A 22,281-nucleotide genomic window follows, 5' to 3' on the forward strand; every position below is an offset into this window, starting at 1 on the left:
AGCCACTCATCCTCACTTCATGACAGGGCCAGATTGTGTTGGGTCGGTGACTTGGCTAGACTTCATAGGAACACTACAGATAGGGCGGGGACCGATGAGGGTTCGCTCTTGTGGGAGCACCTTTGAGAGAGACAAGGTCATCTGCATTTGACAACTCGGAGTTGGCTCATTCAAATGTAGTGATGTGCTATAACCCATCTCGAGTAAGATATCCGAACAGAGTATGTGGAGCCGCTCAAGTTTCTTGACGCATGTTTGTGTGATTTACTCTCCTGGAAGGGAATGGGATTAAAGAAGTCTGATTCTGAGCGAGGTTGGGGTCTCCTTGCTCTTGCGCGGGAAGTGGTAACAGGTACTTAACAAATACCAGAACTATTATCAATATAAATGGAAATACGACCTGAACATCTGCTTCCTGAGCTATCCGCACTCCACGAAATGGTCGCTTCCCCCCCAGCGGGGCATGACGATGGTTATAGCTCGGTAGGCCGTTGTGAACGCTTTCTAGAACCAGCATCACAGTACAACTCCCAGATATCTTTGTGCCTCAAGCTGCCACGCACTCTCTCACTCTTGGCGACTGGGCCTGACATGTCTGCGGGCCTCTGCAAGGGGCATGAAGTTAGTGGTAGTTCGGTATTCGGAGATCAACGCTGTCTAGAACGAGCCCCACACTACAAATCCCAGGGGTCCTTGTGCCCCGAGCCACCATGCCACCTCCATTCTCCTCAAAACAGGGCCAGACATGGCGGCGAGCCCCGCCGAGGGGCATGACATGACTGCTAGGTCGGTAGAGGGTTTGAACGCAGTCTAGAACGGCCATCACACTACAACTCCCAGAATTCTTAGTCCCATCAACCGCCAAGTCACTCATCCTCACCTCGCGACAAGGCCTGATTGGCTTGTATCGGTGACTGGGCTAGACTACATGGGAACCTTACATTTAGGGCGGGGACCAATGAGGATTCCCTCTTATGGGAGCACCTTTGTGAGACAAGGTCATCTGCATTTGAGAACTCAGAGGGGGCTCATTCAAATGCAATTATGCTTTATAACCAACCTCTTGTAAGATTTCCGAACACTGCATGTAGATCTGCTCAGTGCTTTAACACTTGGTTGTGTTGTAAACTTTCCCAGGTGGGAATTGGATTAAAGAAGCCTGATTCTAAGCCGGGTTGTGGCTTCCTTATTCTCTGTGTGACACGTCACGGGAAATGGTAACAGGTATGTAATTAATATCATAATTACTAGCAATGTAAATGGGAATACGCCCTGAACATCTACTTCCTGTGCTTTCTGCTCTCTGAAAAATGGCCGCGGTCCCCCCACGGGGCATGATGGGAGTTGTAGTTCAGTAGGCGGAGGTGACCGCTGTCTAGAGCGAGTATCATACTCCAACTCCTAGAATTCTTTGTCCCACCAACTGCCAAGCCACTCTTCCTCACCCGGCGACAAGGCCTGATTGGCTTGGGTCGGTGACTGGGCTCGACTACATAGGAACTCTACTGATAGGGCGGGGAGTACTGAGTCCGCTCACGGGGGAGTTCCTTCAGGAGGGACAAGGCAGTCTGCATTTGACAGGTTGGAACGAGCACACTGAAATACAAGTATGTGTAATAAAACAGCTCGGGTTAAATGCCCGAACTCACTCTGTGGAGCCTTTCAGTACCGTCATACTTGTTAGTGTGGTAAAGTCTCCCAGGGGGGAATGGAAGTAAAGAAGCCGGATTCTGAGCTAGATTGGAGTCTCAATGCTCTCTGTACAAAACCTGACGGGGAGTGGAACAGGTACTTAACAAAGACCATAATTACGATCAACAGAAAATGAAAACAACCTGAACATCTACTTCCCGCATCTTCTGCACTCCGCAAAATGGCCACGGTTCCTCCGCGAAGCGAGACTAGGATGGTAGTTCATTAGGCGAAGGTGAACGATGTCTAGAACGATCATCACACTACAGCTCCCAGAGGTGTTTTTCCCCGAGCCACCTTGAAACTCTCCCTGTCCTCACGACAGGGCCCGAAATGGCGACGAGCCCTGCCGAGGGGCATGACTGACGTTGTAGTCCAATAGGGGGAGGTAAACGCTGTCTAGAACCAGCATCTCACTAGAATTCCCAGAATTCCTTGTGCCCCGAGCCGCCATGACACACTCCCTCGCCTCCCTAAGGGGCCTGACTTGGCAAAGGCTCCCCCGAGGAGCATGATGGGAGTGCTAGTTCAGTTATCGGAGGTGAACGCTCTCTAGAACGAGTATCGCACTACATTTCCCAGGAATCGTTGTGTCCCGAGCCGGCATGCCACTCACCCTCTCTTAGCGGCAAGGCCAGACATGGCAGAGGGCCCCGCCGAGTGGCATGATGTGAGTGGTAGTTCTCCAGGCGGAGGTGAAACCTGTCTAGAATGAGCATCCCACTACAACTTCCAGAGGTCTTTGTCCTATCAGCCGCCAAGCCACTCATCCTCAATTCACGAAAGGGCTAGATTGTCTTGGATCGGTGACTGGGCTAGACTACATAGTAACCCTCAGGATAGCGCAGGAATTAATGAGGGTTTGCTCTTGCGGGAGCACCTTCGTGAAAGACTAGGTCATCTGCATTTGAAAGCTTGGAGTGGGGTAATTCAAATGCAATGATTTGTTTTAAACAACCTCGTTTAAGGTGCCCGAGCACGTATGTGGAGCCTCTCGGTGCCTTGACTCTTGGTTGTGTGGTAAACTCTCCTGGGAGGGAATGGGATTAAAGAAGCCTGATTCTGAGCGAGATTGGGTTTCCTTGGGTTTTTTATGTGGCATCTCCCAGGGAGTGGTAACAGGTACTTAACAGATACCATAATTACTATCAATATGAACGGGAATACGCCCTGAGCATCTGCTTCCTTTATTTTTGTCTCTCTGAAAAACGGCGCGGCCCCCCTGCACGGTCTCATGGGAGTTGCAGTTAGGTAGGTGGTGGCGAGTGCTGTCTAAAACGAGCATCACACTCCTACTGCCAGAATTCTTCGTCCCATCAGCTGCCAAGCCACTCTTCCCCGCCTCGCGACATGGCCTGATTCGCTTGGGTCGGTGACTGGGTTTAACTACATAAGAACCCTACCGATAAGGCAGTGACTAATGAGTTCACTCTTAGGGGAGCACCTTGGGGAGGGACAAGGCAGTCTGCAATTGACAGGTTTGAGCGGGCTCTTTCAAATGCAAGTATGTGTAATAAAACAGCTCTGATAAGATGCCCAAACCAAGTATGTGGAGCCGCCCGGTGTCCTGAGATTTACTGGTGAGGCAAACACTCCCAGTAGGGAATGGGAGTAAAGGATCTTGATTCTGAGCGACGTTGGTGTCTCCGTGTTTTCTTTGCGACACCTCACGGGGAGTGGTAACAGTGGTAACACTGCTGTCTCTCCTTCCCTCCAGGATCGTATTTCCTCCTTCAGGACATCTCCATCTGGATGTCTTCCCGCCATCTAAAACTCAACATGTCCAAGACGGAACTCCTTATCTTCCCTCCCAAACCCTGCCCTCTCCCTGACTTTCCCATCACTGTTGACTGCACTACCATCCTTTCCATCTCACAAGCCTGTAACCTTGGTGTCATTCTCGACTCCGCTCTCTCGTTCACCCCTCATATCCAACCCGGCACGAAAACCTGCCGGTGTCACCTCCGCAACATCGCCAAGATCCGTACTTTCCTTTCCATTCAAACCGCTACTCTGTTTGTTCAATCTCTCATCCTATCCTGACTGGATTACTGCATCAGCCTCCTCTCTGATCTCCCAATTTCCTGTCTCTCCCCACGTCAATCTATACTTCACGCTGCTGCCCGGATCGTCTTTGTGCAGAAACGCTCTGGGCATGTTACTCCCCTCCTCAAAAATCTCCAGGGGCTACCAATCAACCTACGCATCAGGCAAAAACTCCTCACTCTCGGCTTCAAGGCTCTCCATCACCTCGCCCCCACCTACCTCACCTCCCTCCTCTCATTCCCCCCTCACATCCAAGCCGTCAACAAAACCTGCCGGTCTCAGCTCCGCAACATTGCCAAGATCCGCCCTTTCCTCTCCATCCATACCACTACGCTGCTCGTTCAAGCTCTCATCCTATCCCGTCTGGACTACTGCATCAGCCTTCTCTCTGATCTCCCATCCTCGTGTCTCTCTCCACTTCAATCCATACTTCATGCTGCCGCCCGGATTGTCTTTGTCCAGAAACGCTCTGGGCATGTTACTCCCCTCCTCAAAAATCTCCAGTGGCTACCAATCAATCTGCGGATCAGGCAGAAACTCCTCACACTGGGCTTCAAGGCTCTCCATCACCTCGCCCCCTCCTACCTCACCTCCCTTCTCTCCTTCTACAGCCCACCCCGCACCCTCCGCTCCTCTGCCGCTAATCTCCTCACCGTACCTCGTTCTCACCTGTACCGCCATCGGCCCCCGGCCCACGTCATCCCCCTGGCCTGGAATGCCCTCCCTCTGCCCATCCGCCAAGCTAGCTCTCTTCCTCCCTTCAATGTCCTACTGAGAGCACACCTCAGCTTCCCAGACTAAGCCCCTTCCTTCCTCTCTCCCTCGTCCCCCTCTCCATCCTCCCATCTTACCTCCTTCCCTTCCCCACAGCACCTGTATATATGTACATATGTTTGTACATATTTATTATTCTACTTATTTATTTATTTATTTTACTTGTATATATCTATTCTATTTATTTTATTTTGTTAGTATGTTTGGTTTTGTTCTCTGTCTCCCCCTTTTAGACTGTGAACCCACTGTTGGGTAGGGACTGTCGCTATATGTTACCAACGTGTACTTACCAAGCGCTTAGTACAGTGCTCTGCACACAGTAAGCGTTCAATAAATATGATTGATTGATTGATTGATTCTACAGCCTAGCCCGCACCCTCCGCTCTTCTGCTGCTAACCTCCTCACTGTACCTCGTTCTCGCTTGTCCCGCCGTCGACCCCCGGCCCACGTCCTCCCCCTGGCCTGGAATACCCTCCCTCCACAAATCCGCCAAGCTAACACTCTTCCTCCTTTCAAAGCCCTACTGAGAGCTCACCTCCTCCAGGAGGCCTTCACAGACTGAGTCCCCTCCTTCCTCTCCCCCTTCCCATCCCCGTGCCATAACGTCTTCCCCTCCCCACAGCATCTATGTATATGTATAGATATATATGCATATATGTTTGTACATATTTATTACTCTATTTATTTTACTTGTACATATTTACTAATCTATTGATTTTATTTTGTTAATATGTTTTGTTTTTTTGTCTGTCTCCCCTTTCTAGACTGTGATCCCGCTGTTGGGTAGGGACCTTCTCTATATGTTGCCAACTTGTACTTCCCAAGCGCTTAGTACAGTGCTCTGCACAGAGAAAGCGCTCAATAAATACGATTGAATGAATGAATGAAAGGTACTGAACAACTATCATACTTATTATGGAACGTGGCTCAGTGGAAAGAGCCCGGGCTTTGGAGTCAGATGTCATGGGTTCAAATCCAGGGTCTGCCAATTTTCAGCTGTGTGACTTTGGCCGAATCACTTAACTTCTCTGTCCCTCAGTTACCGCAACTCTAAAATGGGGATTAAGACTGTGAGCCACCTGTCGGACAACCTGATCACTTTGTAACCTACCCAGTGCTTAGAACAGTGCTTTGCCCATAGTAAGCGCTTAATAAATGCCATTATTATTATTGTTATTACTATCAATAGAAAAGCGAAAACGACCTGAATGTCTACTTCCCGCGCCCTCCTCGCTCCGCAAAATGTCCCCGGCTCCCCCGCGGGGCAAGACGGGAATGGTAGTTCCTTTAGGCGGAGGTGAAGGCTATCTACACTGAACATCACACTACAACTCCCAGAAGTCTTTGTTCCCTGAGCCGCCTTGAAACTCTCACTGTACTAACGACAGGGGCAGAAATGGCGGCGGGCCCGGCCGAGGGGCGTTACGGAAATTGTAGTTCGGTAGGCGGAGGGGAAATCTGTCTAGAACCAGTATCACACTATAAATCCCAGAGGTCTTTGTGCCCCAAGCCGCCATAATACAGTCCCTCTCTTCCCCAAAAGGACCTGCCATAGGAAGAGTGGGAGTAGCAGTTTAGTAGACGGTGGTGAACGCTTTCTAGAGCGAGTACCACACTACATGTCCTAGAAATCCTTGTGTCCTGAGCCACCATACCACTCTCCCTCTCCTCGCAACAGGGCCACACATGGCGGAGGGCCCCGCCGAGGGACATGATGGGAGTGGTAGTTTGCTAGGAGGGCGTAAACGCTGTATAGAATAAGCATTACACGACAACTCCCAGAAGTATTTATGCCTCGAGCCGTCATGCCAACATCCCTCTACTCACAACAGGGCCAGACATGGCGGCGAGCTCCGCCGAGGGGCATGACGGGAGTGCTTGTTTGGTAGGTGGGGGTGAACGCAGTCTAGAACGACCATCACACTACAACTCCCAAAATTCTTAGTCCCATCAATCGCCAAGACACTCATCCTCAACTCACGAAAAGGCCTGATTGACTTGTATTGGTAACTGGGCTCGACGACATGGAACGATACGGTTAGTGCGGGGATTAATGAGGATTCGCTCTTGCAGAAGCGCCTTTGTGAGAGACAAGATCCTCTGCATTTGGCAGCTCGGAGGGGGCTCAATCAAATGCAATGATGTGTTATAACCCACCTCGTGTATGATGCCCGGACACTGTATGTGGAGCCGCTCTGTGCCTTGAGCCTTGGTTGTGTGGTAAACTTACCCGGAAGGTAATGGGTTTAAAAATTCTGATTCTGAGCGAGCTTTGTGTCCCCTTGCTCTCTATGTGACACCTCATGGGGACTGGTAACAGGTACGTAACAAATACCACAATTACTATCAATATAAATGGGAATACACCCTGAACATATGCTTCCTGCGCTTTCCACACACTGCAAAATGGCCACGGGTCCCCCTCGGGCATGACCAAATTTGTAGTTTGGTGGGCGATGGTAAATGCTGTCTAGAAAGAGCATCACGCCCCAACTCCCAGAATTCTTTGTCCCATCAGCCGCCAAACCACTCTTCCTCACCTCGTGACAAGGTCTGATTGGCTTGAGTCGGTGACTGGGCTCAACTACATAAGAACCGTACCGATAGGGCGGAGACTAATGAGTTCGCTCCTAGGGGAGTACCTTCCGGAGGGACAAGGCAGTCTGTATTTGACAGGTTGGAGCGGGCTTATCCAAATGCACGTATGTGTAATAGAACAGCTCCGGTAACATGCCCGAACATAGTATGTGGAACCGCTCAGTACATTTACACTTGTTGATGTGGTAAACTCTCCCAGAAATGAATGGGATTGAAGGAGCCTGTTTCTGAGTGAGGTTGGGGTCCCTGTGCTATTTGTGCGACACCTCACTGAGTGTGGTAACAGGGACTTAACAAATATCATAATTACGATCAATAGAAAAGCGAAAACGCCCTGAACATGTACTCCCCGCACCTTCTGCCCTCCGCAAAATGGCCAAGCTCCCCCGCGGGGCAAGACGGGGATGGTAGCTCGTTAGGCGGAGGTGAACGCTGTCTAGAATGAGCAACACACTACAACTCTTCCTTTCTCATCTCCCATGCTCTTGTCTCTCCCCACTTCAGTCTACGCTTCACTCTGCTGCCCGGATTATCTTTCTACACACACACTCTGAGCATGTCACCCCCTTCTCAAAAATTTCCAGTGGTTGCCTATCAACCTTCGCATGAAGCAAAAACAAACTGCTCTCTATTGGCTTTAAAGGTCTCTATCACCTTGCCCCCTCCTACCTCACCTCCCTTCTCGCCTTCTACAGCCCAGCCAGCACACTCTGCTCCTCTGCCATTAACAACCTCACTGTTCCTCAATCTCCCCTGGCCAACGCACTTCCTCTGGACTGGAATGCCCCCCCTCCTCATATCCGCCAAACTAGTCCACTTAGCCCCTTAAAGGCCCTACTGAGAGCTCACCTCCTCTAGGAGGCCTTCCCAGACTGAGCCCCCTTTTCCTCGGCTCTTCCTCTCCCCATTGCCTCTACTCCCTCCCTGTGTTCTACCCCCTTCCTCGCCCGCCAACACTTGTGTATATTTGTACATAGTCATTGTTCTGCTTATTTTATTAATGATCGGTATATATCTATAATTCTATTGCATATACCTATAATTGTATTGATCTATTTTGATGCTATTGAGGCCTGTCTACTTGTTTAGTTTTGTTGTCTGTCTCCCCCTTCTATACTGTGAGCCCGTTGTTGGTTAGGGATTGTCTCTATCTGTCGCCGAATTGTGCTTTCCAAGCGTTTAAGTACAGTGCTTTGTACACAGTAAGCGCTCAATAAATACGATTGAATGAATGCATGACTGAGAGAAGCCGCATGGTGCAGTAGATGCAGCATGGGACTGGGAGTCAGAAGATAATGGCTATGTCCTTCTGTCTCTCCGTTTCTAGCGCTGTCGAAGTAAAGTGACCCTGTGGAAAGAGCACAGGTTTGGGAGTCAGAAAACCTGGGTTCTAATCCTAACTCCGCTACTTGTCTGCTAGGTGATCTTGGGCAAGTGACTACGTTAGTTCATCTCTGAAATGGAGATTAAGATTGTGAGTCCTACGTGGGACTGGGACTGTGTCCAACCCGCTTCCCTCCTATCCACCCAGCGCTTAGTATAGTGCCTGTCGCATAGTAAGCCTTTAACAAATAGCATGATTATTTTTATTGTTATATGAAATGTACTATAGTCCATCACTCCTCATTCTTTGCCTCGTCTTCTGGTGCTTCAAAGACAAGACCTACCAGATCGCCCACGTGGCCTAATGGATAAGGCGTCTGAATTCACATCAGAAGACTGAGGGTTCGAGTCGCTTCGTGGTTAATTTTTCTTTATTTTTCGCAGAACATTACCTGCTCCAAATTGGACAGGACCCGGAGGCCGATTTCCGGTCCAGAGGTCTCTGCTCTCAGTGGGAAATGGCTCCACGGATCAATATTCGAACCTTTGGCCAGTAAACATGAACCCTCTGGAACCTTAAAATCTAATGGATGAAGCAGTCCAAAATTACAGGCCAATAGCCAGAGCAGGAGGAAGGACAAGAGCGTGGAGTATAAACCCCCTGAAGAAAGGGCAAATGTCTCGCCGTTTTCTTCACCTTTCCTAAGCCCCTATATTTCCCCAGCCTTGGGGGACCCAAGAACGGGGTGGTGGAGAAAGGTATGAAGAAGATTGCGTTATCTTGGGCAAGTCACTTCACTTCTCTGAGCCTGAGTTACCTTGTCTGTAAAATGGGGATTAAGACTGTGAACCCCATGTGGTACAGGGATTGCGTCCAATCTGATTGCTTTGTCTCTACCCCAGTGCTTAGAACGGTGCCCAACACGCAGAAAGTGCTTAACAAATGCCATAAAAGCCCTGAAATTGTGCCCAGTACTGTACTAAACACTCGGGTAGCTGATAATAATGATTGTAGTTTTAACAATAATAATCAAAACAATAATGGCATTTGTTAAGCACTTACTATGTGCCAAGCACTATCTAAGAGCTGGGGTAGATACAAGGTGATCAGGTTGTCCCACGTGGTACTCACAGTCTACATCCCCATTTTCCAGATGAGGTAAGTGAGGCACAGAGAAGCAAAGTGACTGACCTAAAGTCACACAGCTGACAAGTGGCGGAGTCGGGATTAAAACCCATGACCTCTGGCTCCTAAACCTGTGTTAAGCGCTTTCTATATGCCAAGCACTGTACTAAGCACCGGGGTAGCCATAAGATCATCAGGTCCCACAGGGGACTGGCGGTGTAACAGGCATTGAATACCCATCTTGCAGATGAGGGAGCTGAGACCCAGAGAAGTTAAGTGATTTGTCCAAGATTGCACAATAGGCAAGTTGATGAGCGGGGATTAGAACCTAGGTCCTCTGACTCCCAGGCCCGGGCTCCTTCCACTAGGCCACTCTGCTTGGTAGGGGTATCGCGGGAAAGGCGATAAATGATCAAAGCTTTGAATGGGGAGTGGGGCAGTGGATGAGCTGTTTCATCAAATGCTCTTCTCTTCTCCAGCTGGTTTCGTTGAGAAACTCTCTTGTCCCGGACTTACCCCGGTGCTTCGTATAGTGTTCTGCGCACAATAAGCACTCAATGATAATAATAATAATGATGGCATTTGTTAAGCGCTTACTATGTGCAAAACACTGTTCTAAGTGCTGGGGAGAACAACAGGTGATCAGGTTGTCCCACATGGGGCTCAGAGTCTTAATCCCCATTTTACAGATGAGGTCACTGAGGCACAGAGAAGTGAAGTGACTAGCCCAAAGTCACATAGCAGATAAGTGGTGGAGCTGGATTAGAACCCATAACCTCTCACTCCCAGGCCCGAGTTCTTTCCACTGAGTCACGCTGCTTCTCTCCCCCTCTCTCCCTCGCCTCCCCCTCATCCCCCTCTCCATCCCTCCATCTTACCTCCTTCCCTTCCCCACAGCACCTGTATATATGTATATATGTTTGTACATATTTATTACTCTATTTATTTATTTATTTATTTATTTTACTTGTACATATCTATTCTATTTATTTTATTTTGTTAGTATAGTTGGTTTTGTTCTCTGTCTCCCCCTTTTAGACTGTGAGCCCACTGTTGGGTAGACCCTGTCTCCATATGTTGCCAACTTGTACTTCCCAAGCGCTTAGTACAGTGCTCCGCACACAGTAAGCGCTCAATAAATACGATTGATTGATTGATTCTCTGTGAATACCATTGATTGACTGATTGATTGATAGAATAGGCAAACCATACCCAAATAACAGTTCTTCTGCTAGGTACCTGTAAAGTATGATTTCCTTCAATCAATTCACCAAGAGTCTTCACAAGGTCTCTCGTAGTGGAAAGAAGCATCATGACCTAGTGGAAATATCCCAAATCTGGAAGTTGGGAGACCTGAGTTTTAACCCCAGCTGCACATTGGCCTGCCGGGTGCCCGTGGACAAGTCACTTGATTTGTCTGTGCCTCAGTTTGCTCCTCTGTAAAGTGGGTCATACGTGAAGGTTCAGGGAACGAGGCATCCAGCTGACAGCAGACCGTGCTTGTGAAGCCTTAACACTGATATTCTGCATCGTTTCTTCTCGACTGCAGGGGGGTAAAATAAGTTATAGATGGTGATGACGATAATAGTATTTGTTATGCACTTACTGAGAGCGAGACATAAAGTTATGTACACAGGTGCTTTGAGGTTGGAATGTGTTTACATACATTGCGAGTATAGGCTTAAATACATAGGTGATTCCGTAGGAGGGAAAGGGAGTGATGGGAGATTAGTCCGGGAAGACTTCTTGGAAGAGGTGATCTTACGATGCCAGATGGGAAGGAAGAGAGAGTTCCAGGGACTAACATTAACAGGGTTTCACCTCAACCATCTACACCACGCAGTGTGACATAGTGGGAAGAGCCTAAATTTGGGTGTCTAATACCGTCTCTGCCACTTCCCTTGCCATGTGACCTTCACAAGTTACTTCACTTAGAGAAGCAGCATGGTCTAGTGAATTCAGTGTTCTGCACACAGTAAGCGCTCAATAAATACCATTGATTGATTGGTTGATGTAAAGCAGAATACCAATAAATTTAAATTCGGCTAATTTTCCGAAATTGGACTGATTTCTCTAACTGAAACTGTATGAACCTTTAGCCCATTTCACAGCTGGGCCATATTATCCTTTAAAAGAAATGGAAACAGACACATAGACACAGATTGTTTCATATTTATTATTGCAACATTCTGCCTAATTCTCCATAAATGTCTATACACACACACATATACACACGTCTTTAACTTATTTCTATAGAAGACTGGACACGTTCTGCTTTGATCTGCCTCTTTTCTAGACTGTAAACTCGATGTGGGCAGCCAATGTTTCCACCAACTCTGTTATATTGTAGTCTCCCAAGCGCTTTAGTCCAGTGCTCTGCACACAATTAAGATTTCAATAAATAGCATTGGTTGACGGATTAATGTATTTCCCCCCCTCTGGCTCTAAGCAGGAAATGTGTCTATCATTTATGTTGCATTGTGCTCTCCCAAGACCTTAGTACAGGGTACTGCACACAGTCAGTGCTCAGTAAATAAATAATTAATTGATTAATTAATTAATGTCTGTCTCCCCCTCTAGTTTATAAGGTCCCTGTGGACAGGGAACGTTTCAGTCAAAACTGTTTTATTGTGCTCTGAGAAGCAGCGTGACTTAGTGGAAAGAGCCCGGGCTTGGGAGTCAGTGGACGTGCATTCTAATCCCGGCTCTGCCACTTGTCAGCTGTGTGACCTTGCACACACAACTTCACTTCTCTGTGCCTCATTTACTTCATCTGTAAAATGGGGATTAAGACTTTGAGCCCCATGTGGGACAACGTGATTACCTCGTATATACTCCAGTGCTTAAAACAGTGCTTGGCACATAGTAAGTGCTTAACAATACCATAATTACTATTATTATTACTATTATCATTATCTTCAATGTAGTGCTCTGCAAACAGTAATCAAGCACTCGATAAATATGACTAATGGGCTTTGGGCAGGGAATAATAATGACGGCATTTCTTAAGTGCTTACTATTTGCCAAGCACTGTTTTAAGTGCTGGGGGAGATACAAAGTGATCAGGTTGTCCAAAATGGGGCTCACAGTCTCAATCCCCATTTTACAGATGAGGTAACTGAGGCACAGAGAAGTTAAGTGACTTGCCCAAAGTCACACAGCAGAGATGTGGTGGAGCCGGGATTAGTACCCACGACCTCCGACTTCCAAGCCGGGGCTCTTTCTAGTAAGCCAAGCTGTTGTATGGTACTCTTTCCAGTGCTTAGTACAGTGCTCTGAACACACGAAGTGATCGGTAAATATTACTGATTGATTAATTTTTGGGTAGGCTCCTCCTTTCTCTATTCCTTCAACTGTATCTATTAAATGCTTATTGTATGCAAAGCACTGTACTAACTGTTTGGGAGAGTACAATAGAATAAAAAACAGACACATTTCCTGCCCACACCCAACTTACAGTCTAGAGGGGAAGACAGACATTACTAGAAATAAATAAACACAAAAATGCTGTGGGTCTGGGAGTAGAGTATGAATAAACGGAGCAGGTCAGGGCCACACAGACAGGAGTGGGAGAAGAATTCTCAAATGCGGAGTCATCACTGAACTCCAAAGGGTGATCCATTTTCGTTAGCTAGTCCCTTAGCTGCTCTGGGCCTCGGTTTCCCCATCTGTTAAATAAAGGCCTTGAATATACATTTTCTTTCCCCTCAGACTGCACGTTCTATGGGGGACTATGTCTTATCTAATTGTATAGCACTTCCGCCAGGGCTTTGCAGCCTAAGAGATTAAGGATGACACAATTATTATTACTATTGCATCCAGAGGATTTCTCTGTGGTTTGAGTTTTCAGACACCGAAGGATTTCTGACCTTGTTGTGACGGATTCCCAACTAGGGTGACAAACGTTATTCCGATACTGACCTGGAGAAAATAAAACGGTCAAAAACAGCTACTGAGAGTAGGTGCCCTAGATACTTTCCTGACGCTCAATAAATACTACTAAAGAACGGATATAATTCATCCATTTTTCTCAGGTGAGAATTTGATGTTAAATGGTGACCCCCTCCACGCAACAATACTATTATTATATGAATAGAAGTACGGTGTTTATTACGCACTTACTACATGTCAAGCGCCGGTCTAAGAGCTGGGGTGAATCGGGGATACAGCGTCACTTAGTGGAAAAAGCACGGGCTTGGGAGTCAGAGGTCAAGGGTTGTAATTCCGACTCTGCCACTTGTCAGCTGTGTGACTTTGTTCAGTCACTTAACTTCTCTGTGTCTCAGTTCCCTCATCTGTAAAATGGGAATTAAGACTGTGAGCTCTACGTGGGACAACCTGATAACCTTGTATCTTCCGCAGCACTTAGTACTGTGTTTGGCACACAGTAAGCACTTAAAAAATACCATCATCATCATCATTCAAGTTAACATTCCTATTAGTACAGGGCCTGGCACATAGTAAGCACTTACCAAATGCCATAATAATAATGATAATTATTATTACAGTCTAGAGGGGAATTCACTTCTTCCTGGCTCCTTTCCTTGTTTGGGGTTTATTCTCCCCTATAGACTGTAAACTCTTTGTGGGAAAGGGAATGTTTCTGTTGTATTGGTTTCTCCCAAGTGTTCAAAATACAGTGTTCTGCATACAGTAAGGACTTAATACCATCGATTTACTGATTCACTAATGGTGCGTTTTGATTTTAGTAGTTCTTGTCTTCATTCCCTGACAAAGATACAAACAACCACCTGATGTTTACAGGTGTCACTTAACGCCAGGATCATTCGTTCATTCAATCGTATTTATTGAGCTCTTACTTTGTGCAGAGCACTATATTAAGCGTTTGGGAAAGGACAATACAGTAATAAAGGGTGACAATCCCGGTCCACAACGAGCTCATAGTCTAGCGGGTCGAATGTCATTTAAACCCATCCACCATAGCCTGCATTCAGGCACTTGTGAAACGTATCCTCACCAGATATAGATTTGTATTTACTCGATTATTTAATTTTAGCCCCCGATTTGTAAATTCACTTATGCCTGTCTCCTCCATTAAACTGAAAGCTTCCTGTTGGGCGGGAATGTGTCACTTGTTCGTTTTTTACTCCCATGTGCTCAGTACAGTGCACCACACTCAGTAGGCTCTTAAGGAATGCTGCTGCTGCCATTGTTACTCATGAACAAATGACCATCTGTTTTTTCATCACAGATTGCCTGGGGCTAAAGGAACTGAATTCTTGAAAGGATTTCTCCTGTAATAGAGTTTCTAGTAATCACTGTGGCATTTATAAAGCAATTACTCTATGCGCAACACTGTGTCAAACACAGAGGAAGATATAAGACAATCACGTCGGACACAATCCCTGTTCCAACTGGGGCTCCGAGTCTAAAGGGGAGGGAGAACAGGTACTGAAATCGCCATTTTACAGCTGAGGAAAAGGTCATGGGTTCTAATTCCGACTCTGCCACTTGTCAGCTGTGTGACTTTGGGAAGTCACTTAACTTTTCTGTGCCTCGGTTACATGATTTGTACAGTAGAAATTAAGACCGTGAGCCCCACGTCGGACAACCTGATAAACTTGTACCTTCCGCAGCGCTTAGAACGGTGTTTCTGAGGCACAGAATAGTGAAGTGACTTGTCCAAGGTCACACAGTAGACATGTGGCAGAGCGGAGATTAGAACCCAGGTCCTACTGGCTCCAGGCTCGTGCCCTACCCACTAAGCCAAGCTGTGCCTACCAGCTACTTTGGATTGTTGTACTCTCCCAAGAACGTAGAACAGTGCTCTCCACATGGTACGTCTTCAATAAATACCATTGATTAGTGGCCTTGGGAAGTCGCTAACTTCTCTGTGACTCGGTTCCTTCATCCCTTCTAGACTGTGAGCCCACTGTTAGGTAGGGACCGCCTCTATGTGTTGCTAACGTGTACTTCCCAAGGGCTTAGTACAGTTCTCTGCACACAGTAAGCGCTCAATAAATGCGATTGAATGAATGAATGAATGAATCCCTAAAATAGAGATTAAGGCTGTAAGCCCTACGTGGTACAGGGACTGTGTCTGACCTGATTACCTTGAATCTATTCCAGCACTTAGTATCACGCCCGGCACATCAATCAGTCATCAAGCCATTACTGTGCACAGAGCACTGTACAAAGCGCTTGGGAGAGTAAAAACGTAGCAATATAAGAGCTGGTAGACACATTCCCTGCCCAGCCAGTCTAGAGGCAAACAGAACTCTAACGATGATTATTAAACAAACCCAAACGAAAAAGGCGAGTGAGGATCTTAATCCCCATTTTCCAGGCACAGAGAGGCTAAATGATTTGCCCAAAATCACACAGCGGACCAATGACAGTGGAAGAGCCGGAACTCCTGGCTCCCAGACCCATATTCTTTTCCATGAAGCATGTTAGGAATCAATCAATCAGCGGTATTTATTGAGCGCTTATTGTGGGCAGAACACTGTACTGATCGACGGAGAGAGGGACAGAATCACCAAGCTCAGAACGGGAGCTGTCTACCTAACCCAAGTGCGTGGCCTAGTCATGAACACATTTGTTTATTCATGAAAATTATTAATATTTATAAATAAATAAATTCATTTATTTATATTGTGTGTCTCCACCTGTAGCTCACTATGGGCTGAAAATGTGCCTACCAACACTGTTATATTGTTATAGCGTACTCTCCCAAGCGCTTAGTCCAGTGCTCTGCACACATTAAGCGCTCAATGAATACGATTCAATGAATGAATAAATGAAAGAATGTATGCTCTACTCACAGTAAGCGCTCAGTGAATATCATGGATCGGTTGACCCTAGGAGGGGTCCGTGAGGGAAACGTGCCATTGCCTTTTCCAGAGAATGCCAATTCTCCAGACACTGTGAATCATCAGGAAGGGGCTCAGGGCTGAGAAGATGAAAGCCAACAACATGTGACTACTCATCGACAGGGTGGACTTCTCTCTCCTGTTCAATAAGACGCTCAACATGATCGAATGTCGCCCGTAGGGGAGGACTTAGAGGGTGACCAGGGCCACGACCCTCTTGGCTGCCCTGACCTCGGGCATTGCCCCGGGGGACCACCCGGGCGCGAGGAGGTGGCGGACCCGCCGGTGGTTCCTGTGCGGGACAACCACCATGGAGCCGCTGGCCATTTTTACGAGCTCCACGAAGACCAGGTCGCGGAGGGAAAACGTGGCGGCCATGAGCATGTCGGTTTCCGCGCTGTCGCTGACTTTAGTGCAATATTTCAGGGCCAGCATGAGTCGAACTCTGCTGCTGTTTCGCGGACCTCTCATGTTCAGGACTGTATACAAATCTACCATCACATCGAGGCCCCAAGACAGGAGGCAGGAGAGGACGACACACCCAAGTAATCTGGCTTTGATCCGGGCCCACCTGGGGGACCTGGGGCTGATGGTGACAGCCTGGAAGACGCTCAGGAGGCAGATGCCGCAGATGGCCATGTCTCGGGCCACGTGGTACAGGCACAAGAAAATTCCACATCTGAGGTCATCCAGGAAATTCCTCCGCCCCCACACCGACAGGGTCTCTGGAATCCCGTTGGTCAGGAGCGTGATGGCTTTGTCCAGCGTCACCTGGGCGAGGGCTCAGCTCGGGGGCGCTGAGCTTGAGGCTGAAGGACACCGCGTGGGTATAGAACACGAAGAGGAATCCGTTCGCCGAGAGGCCGGCGATGAGCTGGAGAAATTGGCCATCTCGAAAGCCATATCGGTGGCGTTCATACTCCGGAGCTTCCAGTTGGAATCAGATGGCACTTTCTCGAGGGCGATCTGGGCTGGGGGAAAGAGATTAGGGGAAGCAGAACAGTAGGGAAACAGGAAGAGAGAGAGAAAGTAGTGCACTTTTCCAAGATTATGTATCTGTGCCCCTCATAGGACGCATCACAGTGCTCTGCACAGAATAAGAGCTCAGTAAATACCGATGATTGAGAAACAGTGTGTCCTACTGGAGAGAGCACGGGCCTGAAACTCAGAAGGACCTGGGTTCTAATCCAGGCTTTGCCACTCATCTAATGTGGGACATTACTACAACCCAACCAGCACACTTTGTTCTTCTAATGCCAACCTACTCTTCGTAACAAGATCTCACCTCTTTCACCACCCACCTCTCGCTCATGACCTGCCTCTGGCCCGGAACACCCTCCCTCCTCATCTCCGACAGACAATGGCTCTTTCTGCCTTCAGAGCCTTATTGAAGCCGCATCTCCTCCAGGAGACCTTCCCTGACTAAGTCCCCCTTTCCTCTTCTCCTGCTCTCTGAGTCACCTTGACTTGCTCCCATTATTCAAAATGCGATTTAATGAATGAATGAATCCTCCCTCCCTGCCCCACACCACATATGTCCATATCTTCTAGACTGTGAGCCCGTTGTGAGGCGGGATTGTCTCTATTGCTGAATTGTACTTCCCACGCGCTTAGAACAGTGCTCTGCACACAGTAAGCACTCAATAAATGCTACTGAATGAATGAATTGATCATTTATTTATTTATATTAATGTCTCCCTCCCCCTGTAGACTGTAAGCTTGTTGTGGGCAGGGAACGTTTCTGTTATATTGTACTCTCCCTACCGGTTAGTTCAGTGCAAGGCACACAGTAAGCGCTCAATAAATGCATCTGACTGACTGACCAACTGATTACCCCGGAGACACAGCCAGATTAGGAGGGAGGGGCGATCCTTGAGGCACAAACAAAAGTGTCCAGCACTGTTCTAAGTACTGGGGTAGATACAGAGAAGCAGCATGGCCTAGTGGAAAGACCACGGGCCTGAGAGTCAGAGGACCTGGGTTCTAATCCCGGCTCGACCACATGTCTGCTGTGCGACGTTAGTAAGTCATTTAATTTCTCTGTGCCTCAGTTTTCTCACCTGCAAAATTGAGATTCAATACCTGAGACTCTGTGGGACCTGATGATCTAATGTCTACCCCAGGGCTTAGTACAGTGCTTGACCCATAGTAAGTTCTTAAACACTAGAGTTATTATTATTCAAGTTAATCACTTAGGGGCTCATGGTGAAAGAGAATGAGCAGATATTTAAATCCCCTTTTACAGATAAATAAACTGAGGAATGGTGAATCTAAAGTGACTTGATCAAGCTCCTATGAAATCAGTCAATGGTATTTATTGAGCACTTACGATGTGCAGAACACCATACAAAGCACTTCAGAGTGTCCAATATAACAGAGTTGGTAGACATGTTCTCTGCTTAGAAGGACCTTACAGACATTGATCAATCAATCAATGGTATTTATTGAGCGCTTAGTGTGTGCAGAGCACAGTACTGAACGCTTCAGAGAGTCCGGAGTAGCAGAGATAGTTGACACTCTCCCTGCCAAAAGGGGCTTACAGTCTAGAGGAGGACACAGACAATGACCATTCAATAATCAACTGATGGCATTCATTGAGGACTTACTGCATAGTAAGCACTGTACTAAACACTTCAGACAGCAAGTCAGTTGCTAAACTGTATTTATTGAGTTCTTAAAGTACTGTACTAAGCTCTTGGAAGAGTACACCATAACAATGTAACGATATCACAGTCACAATATAACAGAGAATCCAATACAACAGAGTTGGCAGATACGCTCCCCGCGATAAAGCGGTTTACCAATCAATCAATCAATCAATCACTCAATCGTATTTATTGAGCCCTTACTGTGTGCAGAACACTGTACTAAGCGCTTGGGAAGTACAGGTTGGCAACATATAGAGACGGTCCCTACCCAACAGTGGATTCACAGTCACAGTCTACAAGGTTTATAGACTGGGGGGCAGCACAGAGCACTGTACTAAGCGCTGAGAAGCAGTATAGCCTAGTGGATAGAGCACCTGCCTGTCAGTCAGAAGGACCTAGGCTCTAATCCCGGCTCCGCTGCGTGTCTGCTGTGTGAATTTGGGCAAGTCACTTCAGATCTCTGGGGCTCAGTTACCTTATCTACATGGGGATTAAAATTGTGAGCTCCTCGTTGGACATGGACTGTGTCCAACCGAATTAGCCGGTACATATCCCAGAGTTTAGTACAGTGCCTGGCACATGGTAAGTGCTCAATAACTATCATTTAATGAAAAAAAGAATGCCTGGAAATCCCTCTGGCAGTGGCGCAGCTCTAGCCTACTCACCCATTGCTCGTGCTGGCTGGGAGGGCATCTCTCAGAGAGTCAGCTTCTGAGGTGGTGAGGCTGCATTTATCAGCTGTTCACTTCGTCTTTCTCTCCCTAGGGGGGCGATTACCAAGTATCTAAATGAGTAATGGACCATTAATCCGCCCTGACACTCGGACAGGCTCATCCCCGGAGGACCCCGGAAGGTCCCGACATCCTAAAACAAGATGGCTCAGGACTCCCACCCCTCCACCGTCTACTGCTACTGGACGCATCAGAGGCCGCTCTGATGAGCTAGAGGCCGCTCTACGGAGACAGAGACCGCTCCGGGAGGGCAGAGACTGCTCTGAGGGAACGGAGGTCTCTCTCTGGAGACATAGGCCGTTCTAAGGAAACAGAAGCCACTCTGAGGAGACGGAGGCTACTCTGCGGAGATAGTAGCCACTCTGAAGAGACAGAAACCACTCTGAGGAAACAGAGGCCGCTCTGCGGAGTCAAAGACCGCTCTGAGGGAGCAGAGACCGCTCTGAGGAGACAAAGGCCGCTGTAAGGAGACAGAGGCCGCTCTGAGGAGAGGAGGCTGCTCTGCTGAGATAGTAGCCACTCTGAAGAGATAGAAACCACTCTGAGGAAATGGAGACCACTCGAAGTTCACAGAGACCGCTCAGCGGAGACAGAGACTACTTTGAGGGGACAGAGGGTGCTCTGAGAATACGGAGGCCACTCTGCAGAAATAGAACCCACTTTGAGGAGGCAGAAGCCACTCTAAGGAGACAGAGGACACTGTGAGGAAACACATCAAAGGTGTCTCTGAGACAGAGGCCCTGTCTTGCATTACCCAGACGCCTCACGGATCAGCTCTGCCTGGTTGCCTATCGTGTGCCTGACACTCTCACCCTTCAGAGCCTGCCTAGCCCAAGATGCCTTTGTGTTAGAGATGCAGCGTGGTCTAGTGTACAGAGCCCAGGCCTAGGAGTCAGAAGGACCTAGGTTCTAATGAAGCATTCGTCACTCGTCTGTTATATGACTTTGGGCAAGTCACTTAACACCTCTGTGCCTCCGTTTCCTCGTTTGTTAAACGGGGATTTAGTTTGTATTCTCATGTGGGATAGAGACTGTGTCCAACCTGATTACCTTGTAATAATTATCCCAGATCATAGACCAATGCTTGGCACATTCCATGCACTTAACAAGTATCATAATTACTATCCCACAATGCCCTTGATGGTAAAGGTCCCCTGAGGTACTTGGGACCCCAAGCCTCTTCAGCCTTTCTATTCACCCCCTACCCTGCGTTCAGCTCCCTGGGTCACATCCTCTCTGTCTTAGACTTTCCAGGTTGAAGAATTAGTTCTGGGCTCTTCACATAAGCACCATTTTCAGCCCCTTCTGCAGGGTGGTCTAGTGGAAAGGCACAGACTTGGTGTCGAAGAAATTAGGCTCTAATCCTGGTTCTACTACTGGCCTGCTGGGGGATCCTGGGCAAATTACTGAACTTCGCTCCATCTATGTTTCCTCATCTACAAAATGGAGCTAAGACATCCGTTCTCCCCCTTAACTGGGCATCTTGGGTACCTCAGGGACTGGGTCAGGTGTGACTTTTTTAATGATACTTTTTAGTGCTTACCACGTGCCAAAGACTAAGGGCTGGGCTAGTTACAAGATAATCGGGTCCCACATGGGGCTCGCGGTCTAACTAGTAGGGAGCCCATATATTGAATTTACGTTTTACTCAGTCAGTCATTTGCATTTATTGAACGCGTACTGTGTGCAGAGAGCCGTATTAAGTGCTGGGGAGAGTACCATACAACCATAAACGGACATATCTCCTGCCCGCAATGAACTTGCAATTTGGAAGGGGAGACACACATTAATGTAAATGAATTACACAGATGAGGGTACTGAGGCACACAGAAGCGAAGTGACTTGCACACAGGAAAATTTCACCAAGAATGTTGCCTCCCTTAAGGACCGACAGGGGATTTTTCTTCAGCATGAGTTCTCCGGTGACTAACCACGGCTGAGGCTTGACTGAAAGCCTTTCCACGCCCATTATGGCTGTGGACGTTTTCTCCTTTTTGAATTTTCTGGTGGTTAATGAGCGTTGACCCTTGACCAAAAGCCTTCCGACACTCAATATATATTTAAGATTTCTCCCTGGTGTGAATTCTCTGATGGTTCACAAGGCCCGGGCCTTGACTGAAGGCGTTTCCGCAGTCGTTGCATTTGTAGGGTTTCTCCCCAGTGTGAATTCTGTCGTGTTTTATAAGGGTCTAGGAGTCATCGATAGCTTACCCACACCTACTGTAACTGTACGGTTTCTCCCCGGTGTGAATCCTCTGATGCGTCGCAAGGACCGAGTGATCGCTAAAGGCTTTCCCACTTGAGCTACACTGATAGGCTCTCTCTCCCATGTGGATCCTCCGACGCCTCGTCCGGGCCGAGTTCTGACTAAAGACTTTTCCACATTCGTTACATCCGTAGGGCTTCTCTCCGGTATGACTCCTCTGATGGCTGACAAGCGTCGAGCGATCGTTGAAGTCCTATCCACATCCGTCGCACCTCTAAGGTTTGGCCCCAGTTTGAATCCTCT

The sequence above is a fragment of the Tachyglossus aculeatus genome (genome assembly GCF_015852505.1).
Source record: "Tachyglossus aculeatus isolate mTacAcu1 chromosome 12 unlocalized genomic scaffold, mTacAcu1.pri SUPER_6_unloc_2, whole genome shotgun sequence".
NCBI classification, from domain to species: Eukaryota; Metazoa; Chordata; class Mammalia; order Monotremata; family Tachyglossidae; genus Tachyglossus; species Tachyglossus aculeatus.